Consider the following 26,363-nt stretch of genomic DNA (forward strand, 5'->3'; position numbering starts at 1 on the left):
TGAAAGGGTTAATAGCGTGTGTACTTAAAACTAGGATTTCAAAATTTTAAATTCTTTTTATAATAATCCACTATTAGTGAATGAAATGAAATGTTTATTTTTTGGCCTCAATTAAAATTAAAATGATAGTTATTAGTTATAAACTTCCAAATTATAATGAATATTTTTTAATACGTATAACTTTATCTTGTATTCGTATACAGTATAGTACTATAGTGCATATTTATTATACTACGTTAATAGAATAAATAAGACAGTCATAGGAATTTTTAATTGAAACTACATCTATAATATACTCCAAATTTAAATCAATGAAAACTTAAAATAATCTATACAAGTCTAAACCAAGTGGAAGAAACAGCAAGTATGCAGGATGCCGATACAGAGATAGATGGAGGAATTTAGTAGAAGCAGCAAAAGGCATATATATTAGGTATGTATGCATAAAAAAGTTAAACTCAATATATACGACTAAAAAATTATTAAATGCATTCACAGGTGATGTAGTATTTAAAAATGTATAATTTCATTAAAATTTTTTAAAAATAATTTACAATACCAAATAATAATTATATGTTGGATATATTTCAGTTTAGTGATTTAAATATGCCTTCCATTCTGAGTTAAACATTTGAAAAATGATTGACTTGTTATGGTGAGTTTACTTCGATAGTAGAACATTTTTGGGATGGTCAAAATACGATTAAGCAGTCTTATAAATTGCTTTTATATATATTAAATGTAAATAGGAATGTGAATTGTAAAAGTACCATTATTCAATTTTTGTAGGCTTTATGCAGATTTATTTACTTTTAACTTAATGTGCACTCAGTTGTTCAATCTCTCCTAGTACAAATATTATAAACAGTAAACACTGAATTTGGTTGAAAATAAACGATACATTCTTCATGCCTTGCCGCCTTGGTAAAGTAAACACAGGGAGAGAGGTCTGCTGTTTTTGTATACGTTATTACAAGCTATCTTTATATAAGAAAAAAAGCAATAAATCATCGTCGGTCAGAAAGATATTTTATTATGTCATCAAGGAGAGGGAACTGTGTTTTTTGATATATATTAATATACTATTGTATTGCATAAAAATCGACACGAACACAATCAGTGTCACCATAAAAGGTAAAGTTTTAGGTACCAAACTACGAAATATACTTTATAAATTTCCACACATTGTGGTCCGTAATATATGATAATATGAAAAAATATTGAATAAATTGTTTCAGATGTATATAGCACATATTTAATACGATTATATTATTATAACTGCGTAAAATAATAATAATGTAGGTAGGTAATAGTAATAGTATAAATATTTAGGTGAAAAGAAAGTTCGGTATAGACATATGTGTGCACGCACAGTGGCGTTGTCTGTGGTAGCGGAAGGTAGTGATGATTTTACAACTCTTTCATCTTCATGTTGGGTTGTTGGTAGTATATAATGGTGGGAAGATAGGGGTAGTGTATGGAGCGTCATGAAATAAACGCGAGGACGAAACAATTTCTGGTGGAAAAGTAGGAGAAAAAAACTTTTCTGGACACGCTCGTACTACCGGCGCGCGGCGGGCTGAAGAAGAATATGCAGCACATGATGATAGGGCCGACGAGATGAACGGACGTCACGGACGACGATCGAAAGTTGCAGGTATGACAAGCAGCAGGAAGCAGCTGTTGATGTCCGCGAGTCTAATTCCGTTTCGAGAATCCCGCAAGTGGAAAAGCTTTCGGGTACCTATACCTATACCCTATATATATAGTATATAATATGTATACATATATTATATAGGTCGGTACCTGTGAAATGTGAATCGAGATTCGGACTTTGTTTGTAATGATTATTATTGTAATACCCATGTTAAATTTAATACTATAACAAATCGTTTAAATTCGGACGGGACGCGAACAAAACCATCGGTGTACAACAGATTTTCGAACCCTTTACCCATACCCTTTGCCCGTTTTTACTGCGTACATAACGATTCTCTGCGCTACCTGCGCTGACTGACGAGCGACAATAATAATAATTACTGGCATGGGCGTCTTTTATTCAAACACGATCACACCCCTTTGAACGTGAGACGTTATTGCCGTTTCGTTTTCTGTATCTATGTTTATGTAATAATGATATAGTTTGGATATCCTAGTAACAGCGGGTACAAAATTCTTGAAAAACTGAACCCTTATTTAGTTGTTTCATAAATGTCGTGTTTTCATAATATACGATATTCATGTTATTCAACTTTATTATATCAAACTATCGGAGATAAAAACAATCAATAATGCTTTTTGTTGTTGTAATATGGTTGTTTTACTTGTTTGAATATTATATTATCTTTATTATAATTTTCTATACACAATGGAAATTTGACTTATTCTAAGCTATTTTATAGGCATTAGACATTTTTGAATTGTATTTGTTTTTTTCTATACATTTTTGATAACAATTTTAAGCTCAGTTAAAAAGTTTGAATATTGAATTCTAGATCTTACATAATAGTTTATTTTTTTTATAGCTATTAAAAATCTCCAAAATATATGTTATTCACAATTTTTTTTTTCTACATTTCAAGTTTGAATGGCGATGAATCGGATATTTAAGCAAACAAGAAAGATTTTAGCCGTTCTGTTGAAATTCAAAAAATGTTATTTGTAGGCATTTGAAATTTTGTGTTATAGGATATTTTATAACGTTTTTACAATAAATAAAACATTTTTAACAATATTTAGATGAATTTCAAGCTATTTATATTTACATAGATCAATAGTATTGATTTACAAATTAATAGCACTCAAATGCTAATAATATTATTAGAAATTATGTGATAATTATTATAATAATACGTAGACATGTGATTTATTAATATTTTGATAGGAAAAGATTAGTTAAATTTACTTATTTTTTTTTATTTATATTTTATACGCCTTAACTGTTAAGGTTATTGTGACATTTCTGAAATACATAAAATTTCATATAATTATACCTATTCTGGAATCTACCTATTATTACCAACAGAAAAGTTAATACTAATAGTAGCATAAATATATATATAATAAATCCCTAAGAAATACGAAGAAGGCAGTCTTCGTTCAGAATAATTTTCGCATGGAATAAATTCTCATTGAATTTATATTTTAACACATCCATTAAAGTGATGGTACTCGATGAAGATGTATACTCGAGTCTTCGACACCTATTTTATTTTACAGTAGAAGAACTTCCTAATTTTTTTCGAATTTTATATTATCTGTGTTCAGGATAATAATAATATGTAGATTGCCCTCTGTGAATACCTATATGATTATATTTTACAATAGCCTTTTGCATAGAAATCTTAAATCAGAGTATCTATGGCTATTTGAGGATGCGTGTTATTTGCATCTCTTCTGTATTTTACATTAATATATTTTTTAAATTTTCATTTAGGTGCCTGAAAACATTTTTTATTTAACATAAACATATTATAAACAAATATTTATCTTTTAAATTAACGTATCTATCATTAATTTAAATTTATTTATCTATATCCATGAATCGATAAAGTCTTGATATGTTATAATTTAACAAATAAAAGTCAATTAAAATTGAGATGTGTACATTATATTTATATATAAATAAATATTATAATAATTCTTTTAAGGAGAATATAATTAAATTATGTTAATGTGGAGCTGTATTACTAGTAATTTATATGTTAATGGTTTTTTTTTATATTATATGCCATAAAAATGAATTACTTATTTTCAATTTATTTTTTATTCGTATGAAAATAATATACGTATACATATTACGATTTACAAAAATAATAACACAAATTTGAATGAAATGTACCTTTCTATATATTTTTTTTAAATTTAAGTATAGATATTTAGCTATACTAATAGATTACTTATTTTTTTACTTACAACTTTATTGAAATTTTAGTTCATATTAGTTTTATGTGAGAATGTTAGCATTATTGATTGAAATGTTAAACTGCTAAAATTTAATAAAATATTTTCAATATACTCAACGTTATAAACATATACATTTAATATTTAAATCAATGTTTAATATGGTGTATGTACCGGTGTTTCTATTTTTGGACACAAAAATTATTAATTAATAATCAATTCATTTACTGAGATATATATAATGTAAAAAGTTCCAGTGATAAGTCAAACACACCTTTTACATATTCAAAAGCGGTCGTTATTATTGTCTGTATTATTCTCGATCAGTTTATGTTTGGTAATGAATTAGTTGTTAATAAAAATTCCATTTTTAAATTATAGTAAATAATAGTACCTACATAGTATTATATTATTGTTTGCTCAAACTTTGCGGTCAGTTCAATTAATTGGATAGGTACATATGTATATACAGCTACACATAAAACACCATTGAACCGTTATCACTGAAGCTGATGTCCAACCCATAATATTTGCAAAGGAGTCATTATATTCCATGGACCTTTATTATAAAGTCGGTATATGTATTGGTGAATAAAATAAAGAATTATCTAACATGTATTGAACATTAAAACTAGTTTTACGTAATGCATATATTAAAACACCCGAGCAATTTAAGAACATATTTATAATAAGATTAAATTATTGATAGTGTTGATAATATATTGTATATAAATTATAAACACGTAGGAAAAATAATTCAGACGATTTAAAGGGGCTAAAGTAATTAAAACGCCATGCAAAATAATATTGTAAACAACTATACGAGTTATAAATATATTGGTTGAATCATGTAAAGGAATAAAAACTTAATTAATTCATCACTTTAGGTGAGTTAGGTAGTGAATGTTAAATTGATTTGCAAATCATTAACATTTAAATCATGATTTATATTGAAATTTGTTAAAACAACGATATTTTCACATTATAGGTAAAATATTGTTTTAATTATTTGGAGAGAGATATAGGATGAATTTGTTTTACAATTAAAATTTTATTTTGTAGGTTTGTCGTTTGTAAATTAAATATTATGTAAGTTACATTTCAAAGGAGCTACAATTGATTTGCAGTGTACTAAGCTTTAAATTCCATATACTCTAGTTCTTGATATGGGTTTATAAACAAAGATAAAATGAAAACTAAATTCAGATCAGGAAGTCAAAATCCCTTCTGGCGAATTATCTATCCCTAAAGTATATTTAGATTAATTTACATGTATTATAGTTGACCAAAAATTACTTAGGATTTTTTTAATTAAACGTTTTTTTTTTTAATTAAAGCAAAATAAAAGTGATTAATTTGTAGATGAGATAAAAACGTGATTTGATGGGGTGTATTTTCATAAAATTGTTCAGTATTTAAATATATTTTTGATATAAAAATTATTCTAAGAATAAAATCAAAACAACACTGTTGAAAAAACAGCACTTAAATTGAAAACATTTTCTAAGTAAAAAAAACTTATAAGTTGTGATACCACGTGAATACCAAGTATGCCTACTCAAAGCTTTTAATCTAGTTAAAAAATTAAAAGTCGTTTGAAACGGATTGTATGTTAAGCATTGAAATTGAATTAAACTGCATTAATGTTTTAGTAGGTAACCAGTGTTTTATTTCGTTTGTTATATATCGATTCAATTTTGTAATGTTGTATAACTATTATAGTGTTATATTTTATTTGATTTCACTTATTTAACTGACATAATGGGATATCGCTTATTTTTCTTACACGTGAAATAAATTAAAGTCCATTAACAGCTATGAAGGCATCGTGTTCTCATTGCTGGTAGCAGGTGTACCTAAAACTATTCCAATATACGATTACATTTGAATAGTGAACACCAAATAATAAAGGGTTAGTCATTCTAGTTTAAATATTCTTCCTATTGTAGTTACTATCAGTGTGAAACATGATATACGAAAATGAGTATGGAGCAATGTAACTATTTTTAGAGCATTAGAGCAAAATACGGTACATACATTTTTAATTGTTAACCCTATACACACATATTCTTTAAATTAAATTAAAGTTCTGAAGAGTTCTATCAACGGATAGCCTCCCTCATCAAGGTTATCTTCTGTTATATGTGAGTGTGTGTGTGTGTGTGTGTGTGTGTGTACAACTTGTACAAGTCATCAAAATTACTTATTGTGTTTTGTAAATACAGATTGTAAGTTTCTGATGAATAATAAAAAAGGGTAGTTTGTGAATTGGCACTGATTACAATACGCATTTGTTAAAATGTAGAAAATTAAAGAAATTCCATTATCTCATAATATGAAAATTATTCTGTTAATTAATGTTATATTTATATAACAATTAAATAGGAAGTTATATCTTAAGAAAATTTTTTGAGTTAAAATTACTGTTAGAAATTAATTACAAATTATGATTAAAGTTAATTGATCGAATATTTTTTTGTTTGATTCATATATTTAAATGACATACTAGTTCAGTACGTAGTTATGCAAATTAGATGAGAGATGAGCATATTCTACTAATAATTTATATGAAGTTATCGATGTAGAATAAAAGCTCGAGAAATATGATTATAAAATCGATGAAATTTGTGGTAATTATAATTTTTTTTTTATGAATGAGACTGACGAATGATGAGTGAATGATGAAACGAATCTGATTAGCCGTGTAAAATTAATTTGTATTTTTTTCATATTGATGCAAGTTCTAGACGATGAAAAGGGTGCCGTCGAATGATTACAATGGAAAGCTTTCCATTACACAAAATATACAGTGTTTTTCAACTTTAGAATTTGCTCCAGATATCGAATTAATTGTTAACTTTTCACTCCTTCTCCCTTATGCATTGTTGAACAGCGCTTTAAGTGATTGGCCTGCTTAGGTCAGGGAATATAAATCTCTTCTGGATTTGACAGGCACTGGGAAAGGCTAACATATCGTTGAATTGTCGTCGCTAAACAATAAATACCGGTGTAAAAATTGTATGGCATTCCGCTTGTTAGGTCGTAGAAAAAAAACGTATTCAATCTTTACCACAAAATGGGTTTTTTTTATTATCTAGGATGAAAAAAAGATGAAAGGAAACCAATTATTATATTTCCTCTTGTGTACGTCTTATTGTTGTACCATGAACAATCGATGAACATTTTTTGGCATTTGGCACACGAGTGTTTAGACGATATGGCATAGCAATAAACTTCAATGTTTTATTGAGTTGAATAAAATATTCACTTATATCTGGTTCCTTTCAAGATCAAGATATATCGGGAGAAGCGTGGTTGATAACTAAATAATAATAATAGATAGTAAGTAACTTATATATTGTGTCGGATGTAAGTTAAATAGATTACGCCATACCATAATAAATATAATATTGTAGTAAAGTAGATTAATGTAGATAATGTACAATGTGCATTTCTTTTTTAGTTCAATACGGTATGGACAACTCTGGAGTTTTCTATTTTTAAATTCATACTGGAATCTATTACTTATAAAACGTCGCTCTTGATTCAAAGTTATGGAGATTTTGAAAAGTCTACGCCTTTATAATTTTATAAAAAGAATAAATTAGTTTTTACATTCAAAGTATATGAATTTAGTTCAAATGAATAGGTACACGTTTAACATTTAGTGTAGGTATCTACATTAAAAATGTTCCGTAGAAAAAAATGTGCAGCTAATTTTGATTATTATTTCTAAGGTAAAAGACTAATGCAATGGTAAATGGAGATACAAAGGAATAATAAGAAACAAAAGGTGTTTTCATTAATGCATTGCACTATGATGTCTAATGTCTATGAACAAACATAAAATGTGAATGTGTGTGTGTTTAGTGTAGTAAAAATTCTTTTCAACCTTAAGGTTGGTTTCTGGAAAGTTATCAGTTAGTAATATTCCAATAGTAATTACTATATTACTATATATATGTGATTTGTTTTTGCAAAAATTAGTTCAACCTACCGTATTTATTATAGATAAATGAATTTAAAAAAAAAAAAAAAAAAAACGGGTAAGTGGATGTCGCTTTGCAGTACAGTAGGTTACACGTGGATTACTGTAATGGATGGTATTAAATTTGAATTCAATGATGTAATATGACTAATATCATTGCATGTATATAAAAAATGAGTGGAGACGGTTTATCAGTCTAGAATATATTATACTATATTAATTATATTGTTATAATTTAAAAAAAAAAAACGTCGTCCGTAATTATTTAATATTATAAAATCGTGAAATCGTACGTTTTTCTTCTTTAACCGCTTTTATTTCAAGTACCATTTCGAAAATCGAAAAATAACTTGTTCAAAGTATCGATTCAAGAACATTACCTTTCACAAAAGATGCTATACTTGATACTTTTGAGCAAGTTTAGAGGGAGAAAAAGTGTTTACAGAATAAAAAATAAAAAAAGAAATAATAACATAATTCTAAAACCAATACATTCATCGCTCCACTCAGAATTTAATATCCTTAGAAATATATAAAGTCTTCGCTCAGAATCATTTTTCATTTTTAATGATTTATCATTAACATTTTTACATTAACAAATTTAATACATTCGTTACAATAATATTACATTCGGTACCTACTATGCAGCTAAGCCGCTAAGCGTATAAACTGGTTTTTATTTTTATACAACTCCAGGTTATGTAGTTAATATTAGACAGTAAAAAAGTATTTAGTTATCAGCTATTGGTACTTTTTTCATGGTTGTTTTTATATATTTAAAATTTTTGCAGTTTTTATTATAAAGAATGTAGTTCAACAGTAAATATTTTAAAGTAAATACAACGGAACAAAAAGTGATATTTCATAAAGAAACGTATAAAAAGTATCTAAGCTCTAATTAAATAAATTAAATGGGATATAAAAATAGCTTGTTTTATTTAATATTCCATCAAATGTAGGTATGTACAATAAAAACTAAAAACCAATGTTTTTGAAGTTAAAATTTAAAAAAAAGTAAACAGTACGTATGTACCAAAATACTTGTATATGTATTCCATATAAATCTTTTTTTCACAATAAATATGGTTTCTTACAAAAATAATTTATGCAACAGTCTAAAATTTATCACAATAATTTTTAAAACAATTTTTTTTGTAATATTTAAAATAATTATTTTCTTCGGAAGTGAATACACTTTCAATATAACTATTTTGTAAGATTTTTGATAGTTCAATTAAAAAAAAGTTTAAATTAAGTTCAAGTGATAATTGCCAAAGGTTCAGATACCTAATTTGAAAGTAAAACATTTTTGTAATATAGAAAATCTGATTGAATTCGACATTTCAACTAAAGCAAAGCTTAAAATATAATTTACCTATAATATTATATAACTTTAAGTAGAAATGAGTACAATTTAAACTGATACGGTTTTAAAAAAACCGAAGTTGAATAATCATAATTTTAAAATAAAATTTTTTTTTCAAATTTTAGTAATATTATAATGTATATAATATATGTGTGTTTTTTAAGAAAAAACAAAATAAACTTAAATTTTATTTATTTATTTTAATAATGAATTGCTACATTATGATATAAAAGAAAATAGTTTATTAATATATTTCATAGTAAAACAAATTTAAATACAGTTAGATTAGGTTCTCAGAAATATCAAATAAGTCGCTATCAAATAGTCAGTTGGTGGCCGGAGGAGAAGTATTGGCAACATAGTTCTTCCTTCGGTCCTTGGTACCATAAGAAAAAAAACGGTCGGTTAGTTACAACAATAATATTACAACTAGATACGCATACCAGTTTGCAATTACAATTAGTCATTTATCATTAATTTTTTTTCTTCATAGAAATATTCATAATTATTCAAAACCATTAAATGTTCTCCAGACGAGTTCCTAGAAATGTTCAGGTAGTAAATACAATATTTTAATTTATCGTTTGCGAGTGGCTTTTGTTTGTCATCTGTACAGTAAATTACATTTTAAGGGGGAAGATTTTATAACGTTTCAGAACAAAAGGTTTATTTTGTTTGTATATGTATATATTATTTACGTGTAATACTTATATATCAAAATAATTATTATGCAGCAGGTAGAATACTGTGTAATAAAATTAGTACCAACACGTATAATTTCTGTGATAGTTACCCAAACATTATTAATATTATGTAATAAATCTACGTAAATTAAAATAATTATGATAAATATTATTAAAATATATTAATTATATTTTTTTGGATTTTAATAGTATCTAATATCTATTAGTTTAGTAGATATTCAAATTTTTATAATAGTTGATTATGTAATAATAACACTAAAAAATTAGTTTTTATGATTTTACACAATACCCATAGCTAAACAAAGCGCTGTTAATCCATATATTTATTTATAATATAATATTATTTATTTTATATATTTCTTCGTCAATGATGAAATTTAGATAAACATGTACCATGTATTTCTATATTAAATTGATGAATTCAAAAAACATAAATAATTTTTTTTTTCGTATAATTTAAATGAAATTATAATAAACAATAATACTTCTTTGTGTATAATCAAACCATTGTAGTCCTACATAATTTAATTTTAATTTATTTGAACAATACACTACACTAACGCAAAGGTTCATTCTACCTATTGACCTATACAACATCTTCACATCAGATATCCCCACAACTCAAAACACGCTCTTAGCCACCTACGCCGATGATACCTCCATCTTATCCCCAAATAATAGCTCAGAAGAAGCATTCAATGCTCTTCAACTCCACCTTGACCTTATTGATAAATGGTTCCTCCGATTGGAAAATTAAAATCAATGCCGATAAATCCATTCTTGTCTCTTTTACCCTCAATAAAAAAAATACACCTTTTATCTTATTTCAGGGAGTTCTCATCCCCTCCTTGGCTCAAATAAAATACCTAGGGATAGTTTTAGACAAAAGACTAACTTGGGGTCCTCACCTTAAATCCAAAAGAAAGTCTCTCAATTCAAGATCTCACTTACTACGTCCTATGTTAAAATCCAAACTCCCAATCCATAATAAAATAAAAATTTACAAATCATTGTTAAAACCAATCTAGTCTCATGGAGCCCAAATATGGGGTTGTGCAAAACCAACCCAAATTAAAACAACCGAAGCATTTCAATCCATTTCCCTCCGCACAATAACGTCAGCTCCTTGGTTTGTTTCTAACCACATCCTACATGAAAAACTTAAACATTGAAACAGTTGAGAACTTAGTTAAAACCCACTACAAAAAGTTTCATTCCAAATTACTTCATCATCCAAATCCTCTGATTGCAAATCAACACTCAGCCACAATTCCAGGTAACCCCCTCGTCGCCTCAAAAGACGTTGGTGTCGCGACCTCCTAAACTGAAACACCACTCAATGTCCTAAACGTCTCAACTCAAAAGGGTCCTATCACTGGATAGCTTCCCTTCTCATGTATCCAAAGTCACTATTATAATTGTAAACATATTTGCTTATTGTATTTTATTATGTACAGATTGTAAATGTTATTTTATTAATAATAATAAAAAAAAAGTATATAACTAAAAAAAAAAAATGTTATTTGCACTAGTGAGTTGAGATTATAAGTGATATTTTATATGATAGATATACATATTATATATTTTTATTAAACATTTTTTGTTCTGGTTGTTTTAGATAGGTGTTTAAATATATTTATATCAATTTAATTGTATGTTCTCTACATTGTGGTGCAGAATTATTTTTTTTTTAAAATGCTTTAATTTTTAAACCGGTTACTGATCGTAATTCTATAAACTCATCAATAAAAACATTGATGATTTCGATGCTTTTATAAAATTTATATTACGAGTAATAATTTAAATGGAAAGATTCAAGGCTTTTAGCTGTTGTTCAAGGGTTTGAAGTTGTTTCTTAAAGAGGTGGGGATTGTAAATCTTAAGATATATAATTTTCAAATATGTAATCAGCAAAGTTTGTTACATCGGGTGCTGCTGTAGGCTTTAACTTTCCAATAATATCTTCTATACCACATCCATAGTCGTTAAAAAACGTAAGCCTAAAAACTATTAGTTTTGCGGCGAAACAGTTTTCAGACAAATTTCTGATAATGCGCCTATAAACATGTTTCGCCCTATTTTTTTGATTTCCAGTCATATTTTTTGAACATATTTTATTTTATTTTGAAATTATTATTTTTATTTTTTAAATGTGATTTAATATTGATCCAATAAAAAATAGAATCATAAAAATGCAAATAATAAATAATAAGAAATAAAATGATTTATACTTTAAAACATTACAAGATATTCCAATACTCTGATTGAGTATATTTATCAATTTATCATCTTAAAGTCGAAAATTGATAATTACCTATTGATACTAGCTTATAGGTACCATCAACACCCTCCTAAAAAATATGTATCGTGATGACAACACCTGAATATACGGTTCAGCATCACAGCATTTAACTTTAATCAACTTTAATCAATAAAAGTATTTACCTATATAATAGTCTGTTATAATTATATTGGATTATACATAAAATAAAACACATTTATAGATGATTGTATGTGTATTAACTTATTTTTAGAAATTAAATTCTAATCGTAATAAAAAATGTGTATTATATAGTTTAAAAAAAATGAAAAGTATAGAAGGTAATAGCTGTAATTTTGTAAATAGAGATTTTAGCTAATAGTTCGTGTAAACCACTTATATCATTTTATTTACTGGTGAAATATTAGGTTGACATTTTAAGTGTTACTACACAATAAAAAAGCTTTGATGAAAATAAACTTAACTGTATGGCTCAAGAAAGTCACGTAAATTCTCGTTAGTTGTATTTTATCGCTTTGGTTTTTTTTATCGATGTGAAAGGATCAACAAATTATTGTACTCATCGAATAAGCTATAATTCTTTAAACTCAAATTTATTGTACATTTGGCCGATAGGTAGGTACATTAAAATATATTGTTAAAGGTACATTTTAAAGGTACATTTTAAATTCAAAAAAAAAGAAATTCTTTTCTACACACAGTAGTAAAACTAAAATAAAAAGTAAACATTTTTTTAACTAACTATAATTGTTGTAATAGGTAGGTATAGTTTTTTTTCTTTAAACCAACAGTGTTTCTGGATTTAAATGAGATATGTTACGGGAGGTATTTAATTCGCTGAAAAATTACCGGCTGTTGTCGGATATACATAACTTGTTAATGTGGGTTGCTTCAAAATGTGCAAATACTCCGCTGGGACGAGGACATGAGATAATGGGGAAACACTGTCCGCATACACACTTTGTGAATTTTTTACCAACCCGCTCGTATTATACTACCTCTCTGAATATTTGAGTATTTTATTCGATAAAACTTCTCTATCGGACCGGCATCATCTGATAAGGCGGATCAAAACGGGATGATGATACGACAGAGGAATGAAAAAAGGTTCTCGCTATCCTTTTTTCGCCCCTTTGGTATTATTTGTTGTTGTTTTTTTTTCACATGGAAATCTTACCGTTATATTGTTGAAGCGATATAATCAAATTTTATTTCAGAGATTCTTAGTACGTAACTCAGGTAATGATACGGTGGGTGGTAAATTTAGTTTTACTATAACCGGAATAGTATTACGATGAGGGTTTATGCGCTCTCTACCCCCAACCCCACAAACAAGACTATTGTTTATCCGTAACCGATGGTAAATAATTAGGTATAGTATAGGGTAGGTATAATAATAATATTTAGTACCATGATCATTATTATTGTACATATTATGTTCACCTGTATAGATACCAATAACAATTTATATACACATTTCTCTCGAGATTACTTTTTTCATGAATAACACATAATATATACATAAGTACCTAGACATTCTCTGCAGCTTGTACGTCAATGAAAATATTTAACTGAGCATAGTTAAATTATGTGCTTTTTTTATTTTTATTTTTATTAGATTCTAGAATAACTATTATAGCTCAACAATTATACAACAATTATACAACAATTATACAACAATAGCAATTATGTAACGATTATAAAATAAAATTATAGCCGAAAACAAAACAAAGATATAGAGTATTAAATAGCATAATATACAATAAATTGATAGTTTGAACATAGAATGACATTAAGGTTTATATATAAATATAAATATAAGATATGAATGTATGAATGTATGAATGTACAGAGTATATGATAATTAATATTTAAAAGACAGGTAATGAATAGATATCAAGTAAAGAGGTATAACGTGATTTGATTAATTTAAATTGTTGATAATTGAGACTTATTTAGAAGTGAAGTAAGGAGGGAGAGGAGGGGTTTTATGATATTAAAAATTTCGGAGATGAAGGAGGATAATAAAGTTTCAATACTTGAAGGAAGCTTAGAATAGCTTTGACCAGAGGAGGTGGCTGGAGCATAAGAATGCTGATTGGTAGCAAAAGAGATTTTGGTGGTATTGTTTTTTTGATGAAGGAGTAAGTATGGGAGGATCTCGCCTAATTGGAGAAGTAACACGTTTAAGTTTTTTGTAATCGGGGCAACTTTTATAGTTGGCAGTGTGGCTGCCATTTCATAGGGCACATTTGGCTGGAGAGTCACGTGGCTTGGTACAGGAACCTGAGACGTGTTTTTCTCCACATTTTACACAACGAGGATCATGATCACAATATTTTCGAATATGACCGTAAGACTGGCATGTATAACACTGTGGTTAGCTTTTTGGTAGATATGGTTTTTCAACAATAATTTTTGAGTTGAGAAGAAACTCAATCTTGAATAAAATTGTTGGTGGCTTTTTGGATATCAACAAAGAAAAGTGGCAAGGGCGTTTTGTCCAAAAATCGCTTAATGTTGTGTATGTTGGTGACGTGATGGCCCAATTCTGAAAGGCTAGCGATGATGTCTTCGAGTGTAGTAGTTAGGTGGAGATTTCGAATAACTACGCGTAGCTGGTGCATAGAATCTGGCTGATATGAATGATAACTATAATCATTCTTCTCTAAATGCGTTAATAACTGATTGTAATGTTCAACAAAATTAGTGCGGACGATAAGATAGGAGGGCGTGGATTTACAAATAAAATTTGTAGAGTCAAGTTTTGTCAAAAGACTAGAGATGAAGGTGGATATGTTATTAATGTAACCATATTTTTAATGTAAACAGGTGGTACCTTTATTTTGTCATCGCTGTTGCAGATGTGAACGTTGATTGTAGATGTGTTCGCGTCGACGTCGTCGCACTTAGAGAAAACGGAGAATCGGTTTGGCCTTGTGAATAATTTGGTTTTCTGTTATTCTGCCTTTGGCGAAAGGGAAGAAGCAGAGAGATTTCTTTTGTTTGTATTTTTGGAAGAAACCACGCTAGGTTGAGGTGACATAATAACTTGATTATTATTATAGACGAAGCAGTAAAGGAGGGTTACGATTAGATAAAGAGAGCAGCGAGCATACTGCTAATGCACAGACGTGCGCACATTACGACATTTGGAACCAAATTATGTACTTACTGTAACAAAATTAGGTTCTTGAAAGTGTATGTGTTTTAACGATATTTACATAAAATTTAAATTAAACATTAAAAATACAGGATGATTGATTTATCATAAAACACTCATTATTTCAAAAAGTATTGATTTTTTTACATGGTTTCAAATTGTTAAAAAACCAATGTTTTTATTAAAAAAAATATTTTTAAATATTTTTTATCCTTATAATTTTTAATTTTTTACTTTTTTGAATGACAACATAGAGTTTTAATTTCATATTCCAAAGCAGAATATTTTTCTAAGTATTTTGATACATAGAAATCGAATTTGGGGCTAGTAGTTTATGAGTTATAAGTATTTAAAGTTTTGACAAGTGGAGTAGTGGACAAACATTTTGCGGGGTAACCCCGTACCACTCCACTCTGCCAATCTAAAATTTAAATACTTATAACTCATAAACTACTAGCCCCAAATTCGATTTTTATACATTAAAATATTTAGAAAAATATTCTGCTTTGAAATATGAAATTAAAACTCTATGTTGTCATTCAAAAAAGTAAAAAACATAAAAAATGATATGGATAAAAAAATATTTAAAAATATAATTTTTTAATAAAAACTTTGATTTTTTAACAACTTGAAACCATGTAAAAAAATATTTTGAAATAATGAGTGTTGTTTGATAAATCAATCACCCTGTATATTTAAATCCCACGAAGTATAATTTAAAAGTGGTCCAATATCACTATTGGCATAAATTGATTTGTTACTAATAACCAGGGCTAGGATTTGTATGCAATAAAAAATTGTAAAACATGCATTTTATTTACCAAAATATGCAAAAATATGCATTTTAATTTCTATCTTAGATTTTATATTTACCAACATACTTTTATTAATTGTGTTTATCTTTCTCCGTAAAACTATTCAATCTTTTATCGCATACCTATTGTACCATAGGATTGTATTTATAAAAATAAAATTTGTGTTTGACAAAAAAACCAAGTTTTATATTTTAATCAGCAGAGCTAGAATTAAATATGAAATATGAATATTAAATTATAAATATTAATTACAAAATATACTATAAAACATGCATATTTCGCATTCGTATAATCAAAATATGCAATAATATTAATTTTATACAATATATGCATTAATATGCATTTTATTCAAAATATGCAAAATAAAAACATTACCATTTATCACATCATGAGGTGATTCGTGGACATTACTGACAAAATTGATACGGCACAAAGCGCAAGTACCATAGAACAACTAAAAAGGCCGTTCTCACGGCCAACAAATCGATAGCAATAGGCAAGCATAGACAACTCACTTGCCTATCTAGAACATCCACAAACAGATTTATTTTACACTACTATTTTACGGAAATTTGCCGAGTAAAAATGACACGGTCAATACCAATCAATTCAGCAATCGATGTTAGGTTCACTCGTCAAATGCAACACAACAACCAATCAGGAGTACGCCTGGGTCGGTAGACGCGTATAAATATGGGTGCGTCCGACCGACCGATAACCGGTCCTTTTCCAAACTTCCAAACGTCAACATTTGCACGTAAGCTCACTGTTGCCGTTATTGGAATAAAGGAGAACATTACTATAGCCGCCAACGAAGATCGCCGGCCAGCTGACGGAGAGCACTAGCCGATAGTGGAGATTAACAACCAACCACAAAAGACTACCAAGCCACCAAACGACGGAATCGACGAGACACCGCACAACAATATTAAATGCACCCACGACCAACTTCAACGCCTACAAGATCAGTCCCAGCTACACAGAAGACGTGGGAGAACCAAAATAGTCCTTAATAAATCAGTCCCCCCCCTCCCCCCGAGCGCGACTGCTTAGACCACGCTTTCCGTACGGGTTCACGAGCCAACGCCACTTGTCTGAGCGGACCGGACGTGACCACCCGTACCTACCCGACTTGTACATCAATTATAGAAACCATTCCTCCACAATGTCAAAGTGATCTCGAGCCCATCGCCCATTCAACACGGGACAATGAACGTGAATCGCTTTCCCAAATAATGTATTACAGAAAACATAATAATAAACATGTGTGATTACCATAACAATAAACAGAGTTAACATTTATTATGTGGCGGAGATTCGCCAACGGCAGCTCCGTTACAAAATCAATAATCAAAAGTCGCAAAAAAAACATGTTGTTGCATATAAATCCTGCTAATAACTAATAACTGTTTCAACCATAATAACTTAAGAGGACGTTTCACCCGCATGTGTTGTCTCCGTCTTACAAGTGCGTAACATTGCAAAAACTGTTTCGCGCGGAAAAGAACCGAGAATGATACAGTTATAACTAAGAAATGAAATTTTCATCACATAAAAAGGAGAATTTTGTCTGTGCAATATCGTTTTTATTTTTTCGATATCAGAACTACAAAAAAAGTTATTCGTGCTTAAAAAACGCAAAATTAATGTATTATAAAACAATAAGAATTTTTTTTGTATAAGTGATATCGAAAAAATAAAAACGATATTGCACAGAAAAAAATCTCCTTTTTATGTGGTGAAAATTTCGTTTCTTAGTTATAACTGTATCTTTCTCGGTTCTTTCCCGCGCAAAACAGTTTTTGCAATGTTACGCACTTGTAAGACGGAGACAACACATGCGGGTGAAACGTCCTCTTAATATAGTGAAACCTCTAAATACCGGACATTCTGGGTCGTTTAAACGTCATCCGCTATTAAGAGGGGAAATACAGTGAGTACACATTTCACCGTTCCCAAAATTCCGTCCGTTAAAGGAGGTTTCACTGTAGTTAGTTTTTACAATGGGAGGAGGGCACGGTTGGTTTGGAACACGCGTATATGGGGCGAGGATTCGCCACTAAAAACCTATATAATTTTTGCGTTTGTTTCACCTTTATTTTGTCAAATGTGTATTACGTAAAATGTTGTTGTAAATTGATTTAATTACTTATAGAAAATTGTTTTACTAAACATTTGCTGATATTATTGTGTTATGAAATAAATAATGATTTTCAGAAGGCTATTAAATATTGTTGATAGTATAATAATGATATGCTCGTTCATTAAAATATAAATATGAGTTTCTGGTGATTATTCTTAAAACGTTTAATCGTTTAAAATTAATTTAATTGGGTTTGGTTTTAAATTAAAACACTAAATCTACTGGGTCTGATCGATCGATTGTGTGCGATCAATTGACTGGACACATCGTTTATTCGCATTGAAATCTCCGATTATTCGCACGACCGAGTCTAAGTATCGGGCTTATCAATCAAACCTCCTCACACTTGATGTAATCTGTTTTCACCCGAGTGGTGCCTATTTAAGCGAATATTTTTAAAACACAATATCAATAATACACGCTTCTACTAAACCCACAAACCCACTTGAATCTTATTATATAATGCAGTATAAAACATTATTTTGCTTTTAGAACATTTTGTTGTTGTTATTAAACTCTTATATATGGAAAAACCACGTTTTAAAAATTGCAAACACTGTCACGAGTCAGCGTATACAATAAATATTGATCCTGAGGTTGTTTTGACTACATCCAATTTATGAAAAGGTAGTTACTACGTCGAGGGTCAACGTTTAAATCACCCATCTACATCTGTGACTTGTAATGTCTCTACTACTCGTATGCCTACGTAGACTACGTATATACTTAATACAACATGTATCTAATGTAAACAGTTGTGCTGATACAAAGGTTTTTCTCGTTTCATTTTTAGCCTTATATTTTATCCGCACGTGCCATCATCATCGTTACTATCTTATTTTTTTACTCTATCTTTTGGCATAACGAGCTTATAAAAAAACCTATGGACTATAATAATTGACATCGTTTAAGAACCTCTATTTCAACGATATATATATATATTATGTTATTCTCAATATATAATATATCCAATCTTTTTCCAATGTAGGTAATTATAATATCATACATTTTATCCATTGACCAACTTGTAACGTTGTTACGTAACTTATAACTAGATTAGTGGCATATTTGATTTTTTTTATTACGTTATAGTATTAATTTAAAATTCATTATAGGTTTTATTTAAACAGAAGCTTTACACTAGATTACGTTTTATACCTACTATAAATATTAGTTATATATAGATTTGAGTTAAGTAATTTTTACCCTATTCTGACTTTCTGAGCATATATTAAAAAAATTCGAAAATTATATATCTTTTGTTTAATTATATGAAAATATTTCAGGAAAAATGCATTTTCAGTGTTTATATTTAAAATATTCAATTACATGCATTATACATAAAACAGATTATTTTCACCTGTATAATATGAAGGATTTGTGAAAGATACTATTTAATTTTTTTGGACGTTGCAATTAAATTCGTCCGTATTCACTTTTGAATTCTTAACAATGAATGTTTGAAATGCAATTTTAAATAATAGTATTATGGGGGCGGTACTCCTTTCGCCCAAAAACGGCCTTCCTCTTTTTGCCCACGTCCTCTTTTCGACCAAATATGATAAAATAGTTTCCTACTTTCGCCTAAAAATAATTGCATTCTTTTTGCCCGATTTTCATGTTCAACATTTTGGAAAGCACTGTCTCAAAATTTAATTTTTTGAATTATGAATTTATTTAAATTAATTTAATAAAGCCATTTAGCAAAACTCAGCGAGCGCCACGAAGAGGCAGCTTCTATTACTCTCCAAAAGTATATTTTGTGTTTGTGGACATTAAATTAATATTATACAGTATAATACGTATTTGTTATTAATTTTTATGACGTCGTTAAAAAATGTTTTATAAAAAATATTTAATTTAAATTTAAATATTTTGTATAGTTGAACGATATAGATTTAAGAAATTTATATCGACTTATCTCTCTTCTAGGGTACTGATGTATTTTGTCTTCGTTTTTAAGTTGTCGTTCTTTAACTTTCCTATTTTAGGAAAATTTTGTAAATTGATACTATTTAATTAAATATAGACATCAGTTTGGAGTGTTTGGACTTTTTGTATAACAGCTACCACGTAGCAATTGATGGAGAAATACAATAAAAACTTTTGTAAAAGAATGCATGAAAGGACTCACGTTCATTAGTCGTCCTGATTAATTCTGACGAGTTAACTGCCCAAAGCTGTGTGACAGTGCTTTCCAAAATTTTGAAAATGAAAGTTGGGCGAAAACAATGCAATTATTTTTAGACGAAAAGAGGAAAAAATTTTATAGTATTTGGTCGAAAGGGGAAGGTCGTTTTTGGGCGAAAGTAGTTGCGCCCAGAATTATAAATGCATTATAAAATCATTATTGTGTAAGATGGAAACTTACAAGAACAAAAGCGTATACATTAATTAAAACAACGGTTGCATGGTTATAATATTAATTTTATATTCTAAATGTGAGAATTAAATTTTTTATTGTAATTTTCGATTGTATTGTACACGAATGCAAAAGGAGAGATGGAATGGTAGTGAACATAATTTTCTACTATTTTTTACTACTATTGTGCCTGCTCTTTTCGGAAATACGGCGACATTCGAAACGAGATGGGAGAGCGATATAATCAGGGGGGTGTAACTCTATGCGGGAACTCTGATACTAAGTTTGAGACCCACGGCATACCAACATAACTAAAAAAGCGGGAAAGTGGATGTCGCTCTGCTGTACAGTAGGTTACAAGTGGGTTACTGTAATGGATGAAATAAAATTTGAATCCAATGATATTATATCATTGTATACGAAAAACGATTCTGAGCGAAGACGGTTTATTCTACCATAGAGGACTATGCATTTCTTTTATTTTTCAACTGCTATTGTAAAAATATGTTAGGAGCCTTATATTAAATTTTCAAATCTTAGATTTAAAAAGAAAAACTTTTATGAATTTCTATCTAAGATAATTTGAACATTGCCGTAATTTTTACGTATTTAGTCAAAATTTTAACTTTAAATGCTTATAAACAAAAATTGTGACTATATATTTCTTTTATTTTTCAACTGCTATTGTAAAAATATGTTAGGAACCTTGTATTAAATTTTCAAGCTTTTCTACTCAACAAATAAATTTTTATCGATATTTATAGAAAAAAAAAACTAAAAAAGTTGAAAAATTAAAATGTCAGTAAACAGCTCAAACCAAATCAAAATATTTTGAAAATTTTATCAAATATATAAAATGCCTATATAAACATTCTGTGTAAATTTAAGGTATCTGCGGTAATTTGCTTTAGAGTTACACCAAAATAAGAAAATCGCTAAATGTGAAATCCAGCGAAAATCCAATGTTGTAAAAATTTAAATTTAAAATGCTCATAAAAATCTAATTTTAATTTCTGGTGGAATTTTTATTTGTGATAAAGATTGAAAAACTTGTAAGGAGTCTGTTATTAAAAAGAAAATTTGTTATGAATTTCTAACTTAAAATAATTTGTGAATTTTTTTGATTTTTACGTATTTTGTCAAAATTCAAACTTTGAATGCTTATAAAAAAAATGGTGACTATGAATTTCTTTTATTTTTCATCTGCTATTGTAACAATATGTTAAGAGCCTTGTATTAAATTTTCAAGCTTTTCTGCCTTAACAAATAAATGTTTATCGATATTAATTTAAAAAAAACTAATAATGATCGAAAATTGCAAATACCTATGAATAGTTCAACTTAAGTCGAACATTTCTGAAAATTACATGGTGGATAGAATATATACTTATATAAACATTCGGTGAAAATCGCATGTATCTATCATTGTGGTCATTTGTTTTAATGTTACATCAAAAACCAAAATCGATTTTGTCGAAAACTGATTGTGCGTAAAATTTCCCGTTTTTCCCTTAATTTTTAGTTTGTTTTTACTTTTTACTAATTTTTTACTTTTGACCCCCCAAAGTACCAACTAGATTCATTTTCTGATCGAACGAGGTACTGAAGTCAAAAATCGAAGCACTTTTACTGCCACATAGGCCATAACGTGATGATAGACACACAAAAAAACAACACACATCATGGTAAAATCAATACATTCATCGTTCCGCTCACAATCTAAAATCTAATATTCCCTTTATATGGCGACACTTTATTTTACACGAATACGTCATCTAATAATTTTGTGTTTGTAAATAACAGCTACGCGCGTTTGTCTGCTCTGTCACGTGAATAACATCGACTTTGCGACACGCAGTTTTTGTGACTTTTTTTCTCTTGTCTTTCAATCATATCGTTTCGCCTACTCTGTTTTACATTACTCAGTGATCGTTTGTTTATTTATTAGTAGTTTTTTTCAAAATAATAATAAATAGATATGCCTTCCAACAATTTTGTGTTGTCGTTGGATATGATACAAAATACACCGATAAACACATCATACCACATCGTTTTCTTAAGAACGAAGAGACTTGTGGTGTATGGGTCCAAAAATCTGGAAACAATAATTTATTGAACAAATCGGCGTTACAGATATTCAATTCTTACATCATTTGTGAAAAACACTTTGACGCCAACTGTTGGAGCCCAGGTTTTAAAAAACTTATTAATGGTTCTATTCCTACTCTAAATCTTCCAGGTAAAACATTATTCTTATATTCTAATATTCTAAATATTTAAATGTTTTTTTGCAAGATTAATTATTATTGTAATGTTTAATACACAATGAATGACACTGTGACAGTAATATAATCATAGATTTGTTGGTATGTCTGGGTTATGTTGACTAACGAAATACTCTCAATACTATCACAGATTATATAAAATTTAAATTTTAATATAATCTGTGATACTATCTTTAACTGTTGTAAAGTTGTTATTAATAAAGTATATTTTTTTTTTACAATTATACATATATAATTTATTATGAGTACCTAATAAATGTAAATAACTTGAGTTATTAATTAAAAAATAAGGTAGTCGAGATAACCTGGAAATGCCGATTCTTTATGTTATTATTATTATAGATACCTAATTGTTTTTTTTTTCTATAGAAATAATAACTGTTAATTATAAAAAAAGCGGGTAAGTCGTGAATGTCGCTCTGCTGTACAGTAGGTTACAAGTGGGTTACTGTAATGGATGGAATTAAATTTGAATCCAATGATATTATATAATTGTATACAAAAAACGATTCTGAGCGAAGACGGTTTATCTGTCTAGGATATATTATAGATTATTAAAAAATTTCAAATCTTAGATTTAAAAAGAAAATTTTTTATGAATTTCTAGTTTGAAATAATTTGCGAATTTTCGTGATTTTTACATATGTTGTCAAAATTCAAACTTTGAATGCTTGTAAAAAAAAAATTGTGACTACGCATTTCTTTTATTTTTCAATTGCTATTGTAAAAATATAAAATGAGCCTTGTATTAAATTTTAAAATCTTAGATATAAAAGGAAAATTTTTTATGAATTTCTAGCATAAAATAATTTACGAATTTTCGTGATTTTTACATAATATGTTGTAAAAATTCATACTTTGAATGCTTATAAAAAAAAATGGTGACTATGTATTTATTTTATTTTTCAACTTCTATTGTAAAAATATGTTAGGAGCCTTGTATTAAATTTTCAAATCTTAGAATTAAAAAGAAAAACTTTTATGAATTTCTAGCTTAAAATAATTTGTGAATTTTCGTGATTTTTACGTATTTTGTCAAAATTCAAACTTTGAATGCTTATAAAAAAAAATTGTGACTATGAATTTATTTTATTTTTCAACTGCTATTGTAACAATATGTTAAAAGCCTTTTACTAAATTTTCAAGCTTTTCTGCCTAACAAATAAATTTTTATCGATATTAATTTAAAAAAAACTAATAATGATCGAAAATTTGAAATGCCTATGAATAGTTCAACTTAAGTCGAAATTTTTTGAAAATTGCATGGTGGATAGAATATACTTATATAAACATAAGGTGAAAGTTTCATGTATCTATGGTCATTTGTTTTAAAGTTACATCAAAAACCAAAATCGATTTTGTCGAAAAATGAGTGTGCGTAAAATTTTCCGTTTTTCCCTTAATTTTTAGTTTGTTTTTCTCAATTATTTGGAAAAGTATTAAGAATTTTTTACTTTTGACCCCCCAAAGTACCAACTAGATTCACTTTCTGATCGAACGAGGTACTGAAGTCAAAAATCGAAGCATTTTTACTGCCCCAAAACGTGATGACAGACAAAAAAAAAAAAAAAAAAACACACACATCATGGTAAAATCAATACATTCATCGCTCCGCTCAGAATCTAAAATATAACTAAAAGATTCCTTAAAAAGTTGTTAACACATCAATTATTTTAAGCTGTCTTCGTCTTATATTTTTTTTGAGCTGGGTATTAGCAATTAGCTATTTAATATGTTCTTTTCTAAATAAATAAGAAGAGATTTGCAGCTAATTGTATTATCCTAACCATAAATTATTAATTAAATGAGTAAGTGTAATTCAAATTAATGTAAAGCTGCTTAACATGATTGATTACTAATCGTGATTTGATTATATAATAATATAGTTTATGATATTATTGAGTTCTTTGTGGAAGATAGTATAAGTAGATTATAGATTTAACTACATGAGTGCATGCATAGTATTTTGAATTTTAAGATATTAATTTATATTGATATGTTTGTTCTAACAAAAAATTGAAATGATCTGATGCAATAATTCTTGCTTACTAGTTATGAAAAACTAGTTTTTAATGTAGTTAATAAGCTGTAAAATAAAATTGTATTTTTTGATGAGTATACCTACTATATACCTACTACTGATCCAGTTATTTCTATGAACCGATATGAATCAATCTGATGGTAATAACATAAACCTTTTATAATAATACGAGTAATAATATACCTAAGTATCAGAACCTATTATTAATTTACTTCTGAACTTTTTTTGTTATTTTAAAATGCATATCATGCTGTTAATAATTGTGTTAAGAATAATTTAATAGTTAGGTTTGAGTAGTAATATTCAAGTATAAATTATTTTGTTTCAGTTTCTTGCAACGTCATTGACATGTCAATTGAACAGAGTTTAGAGCTGTTAAACTCAACAATTGACATGAACATTACTCCAAATGATGACATAACGTTGCTAACACCCAGTCTTCTTCAAGAATCATTCAATACCAATGAGTTTTCAAATGAAGCAAAAGGTACATTGATAGAAATAAGCATCTCCAGAGTTAAACATTTAACTCCTCGAAAAAAGTTGTTGTATCATGCTGCTTAAAGATACAAAAGACGTACTTTGGTACTAAATCGACGTTGTTTAACTGCAATACAACGTATCTTGAAAGCTGAACGTCACATACAAACCTACGGGAAATCAATAAGTAGATTAAATCAATCCACTCAAAACTTTGTACAATCTCAAATTCGTATGCAACCTCAAAAACCTCGTGGTCGCCGATTTACAATTGAAGATAAAGTATTTGCTTTATCATTATACAAGCAAAGTGTTAAAGCATATAGAGTATTAGCAAAAACATTTGCATTACCTTCTCGAAAGTCTATTCTTGATATACTTAAAAAAATTCCATTTGAAGCTGGTATTAATAACCATATTTTTGAACATCTTAAACTAACTGTTAAAAAATTGAAAAATCTTACCGTAAAAGACCTACGTAGTGCAGTAACGGCCAATTCCCCACATTGGGAATTTTGGAAAAAAACGTTAATTGTATTGGAAAGTATGGAATATGAAACTAAAATCAAAAAACAAGTGCCTTCTGTAATAAATCGGATAAGAACTATAAAAAGATTACAAATACTTTGTAAACGCCTCCTCAAAGATGGTTTCAAATTTATACTTTTGCGGAACTTCAACCAGGATCCAATAGAAAACTTTTTTGGTTCAATCAGAAGTCACGGTGTGCGCAATATAAAACCAACATGCGCAAATTTTATTTCTTCCTTCAAGTCATTAGTTATTAATAACCTTACGTCAAGTAATTCAATAGGATCCAATTGTGAAAATG

The 26,363-nt window shown here is 28.3% G+C and overlaps 1 protein-coding gene and 1 long non-coding RNA gene across 8 annotated transcripts in view; one reads left to right on the forward strand and one right to left on the reverse strand.

Annotated features, from left to right (window-relative positions):
- LOC149058447 (uncharacterized) lies at nucleotides 1-25,615 on the forward strand. 2 transcript variants are annotated; one of them, XR_016190376.1, is made up of 3 exons: nucleotides 1-433; nucleotides 22,859-22,964; nucleotides 25,380-25,615. It is a non-coding gene; the product is annotated as an uncharacterized LOC149058447 (long non-coding RNA). The 2 variants fall into 2 exon arrangements; XR_016190375.1 differs by lacking the exon at nucleotides 22,859-22,964.
- Nucleotides 1-26,363, reverse strand: part of LOC107164943 (uncharacterized) — a 201,504-nt gene that overhangs the window by 27,912 nt on the left and 147,229 nt on the right. The window lies entirely within an intron of this gene.

This window comes from Diuraphis noxia, unplaced genomic scaffold (genome assembly GCF_037042655.1).
Source record: "Diuraphis noxia isolate RWA-SAM2 unplaced genomic scaffold, SU_Dnox_SAM2 contig0002, whole genome shotgun sequence".
Taxonomy (NCBI): domain Eukaryota; kingdom Metazoa; phylum Arthropoda; class Insecta; order Hemiptera; family Aphididae; genus Diuraphis; species Diuraphis noxia.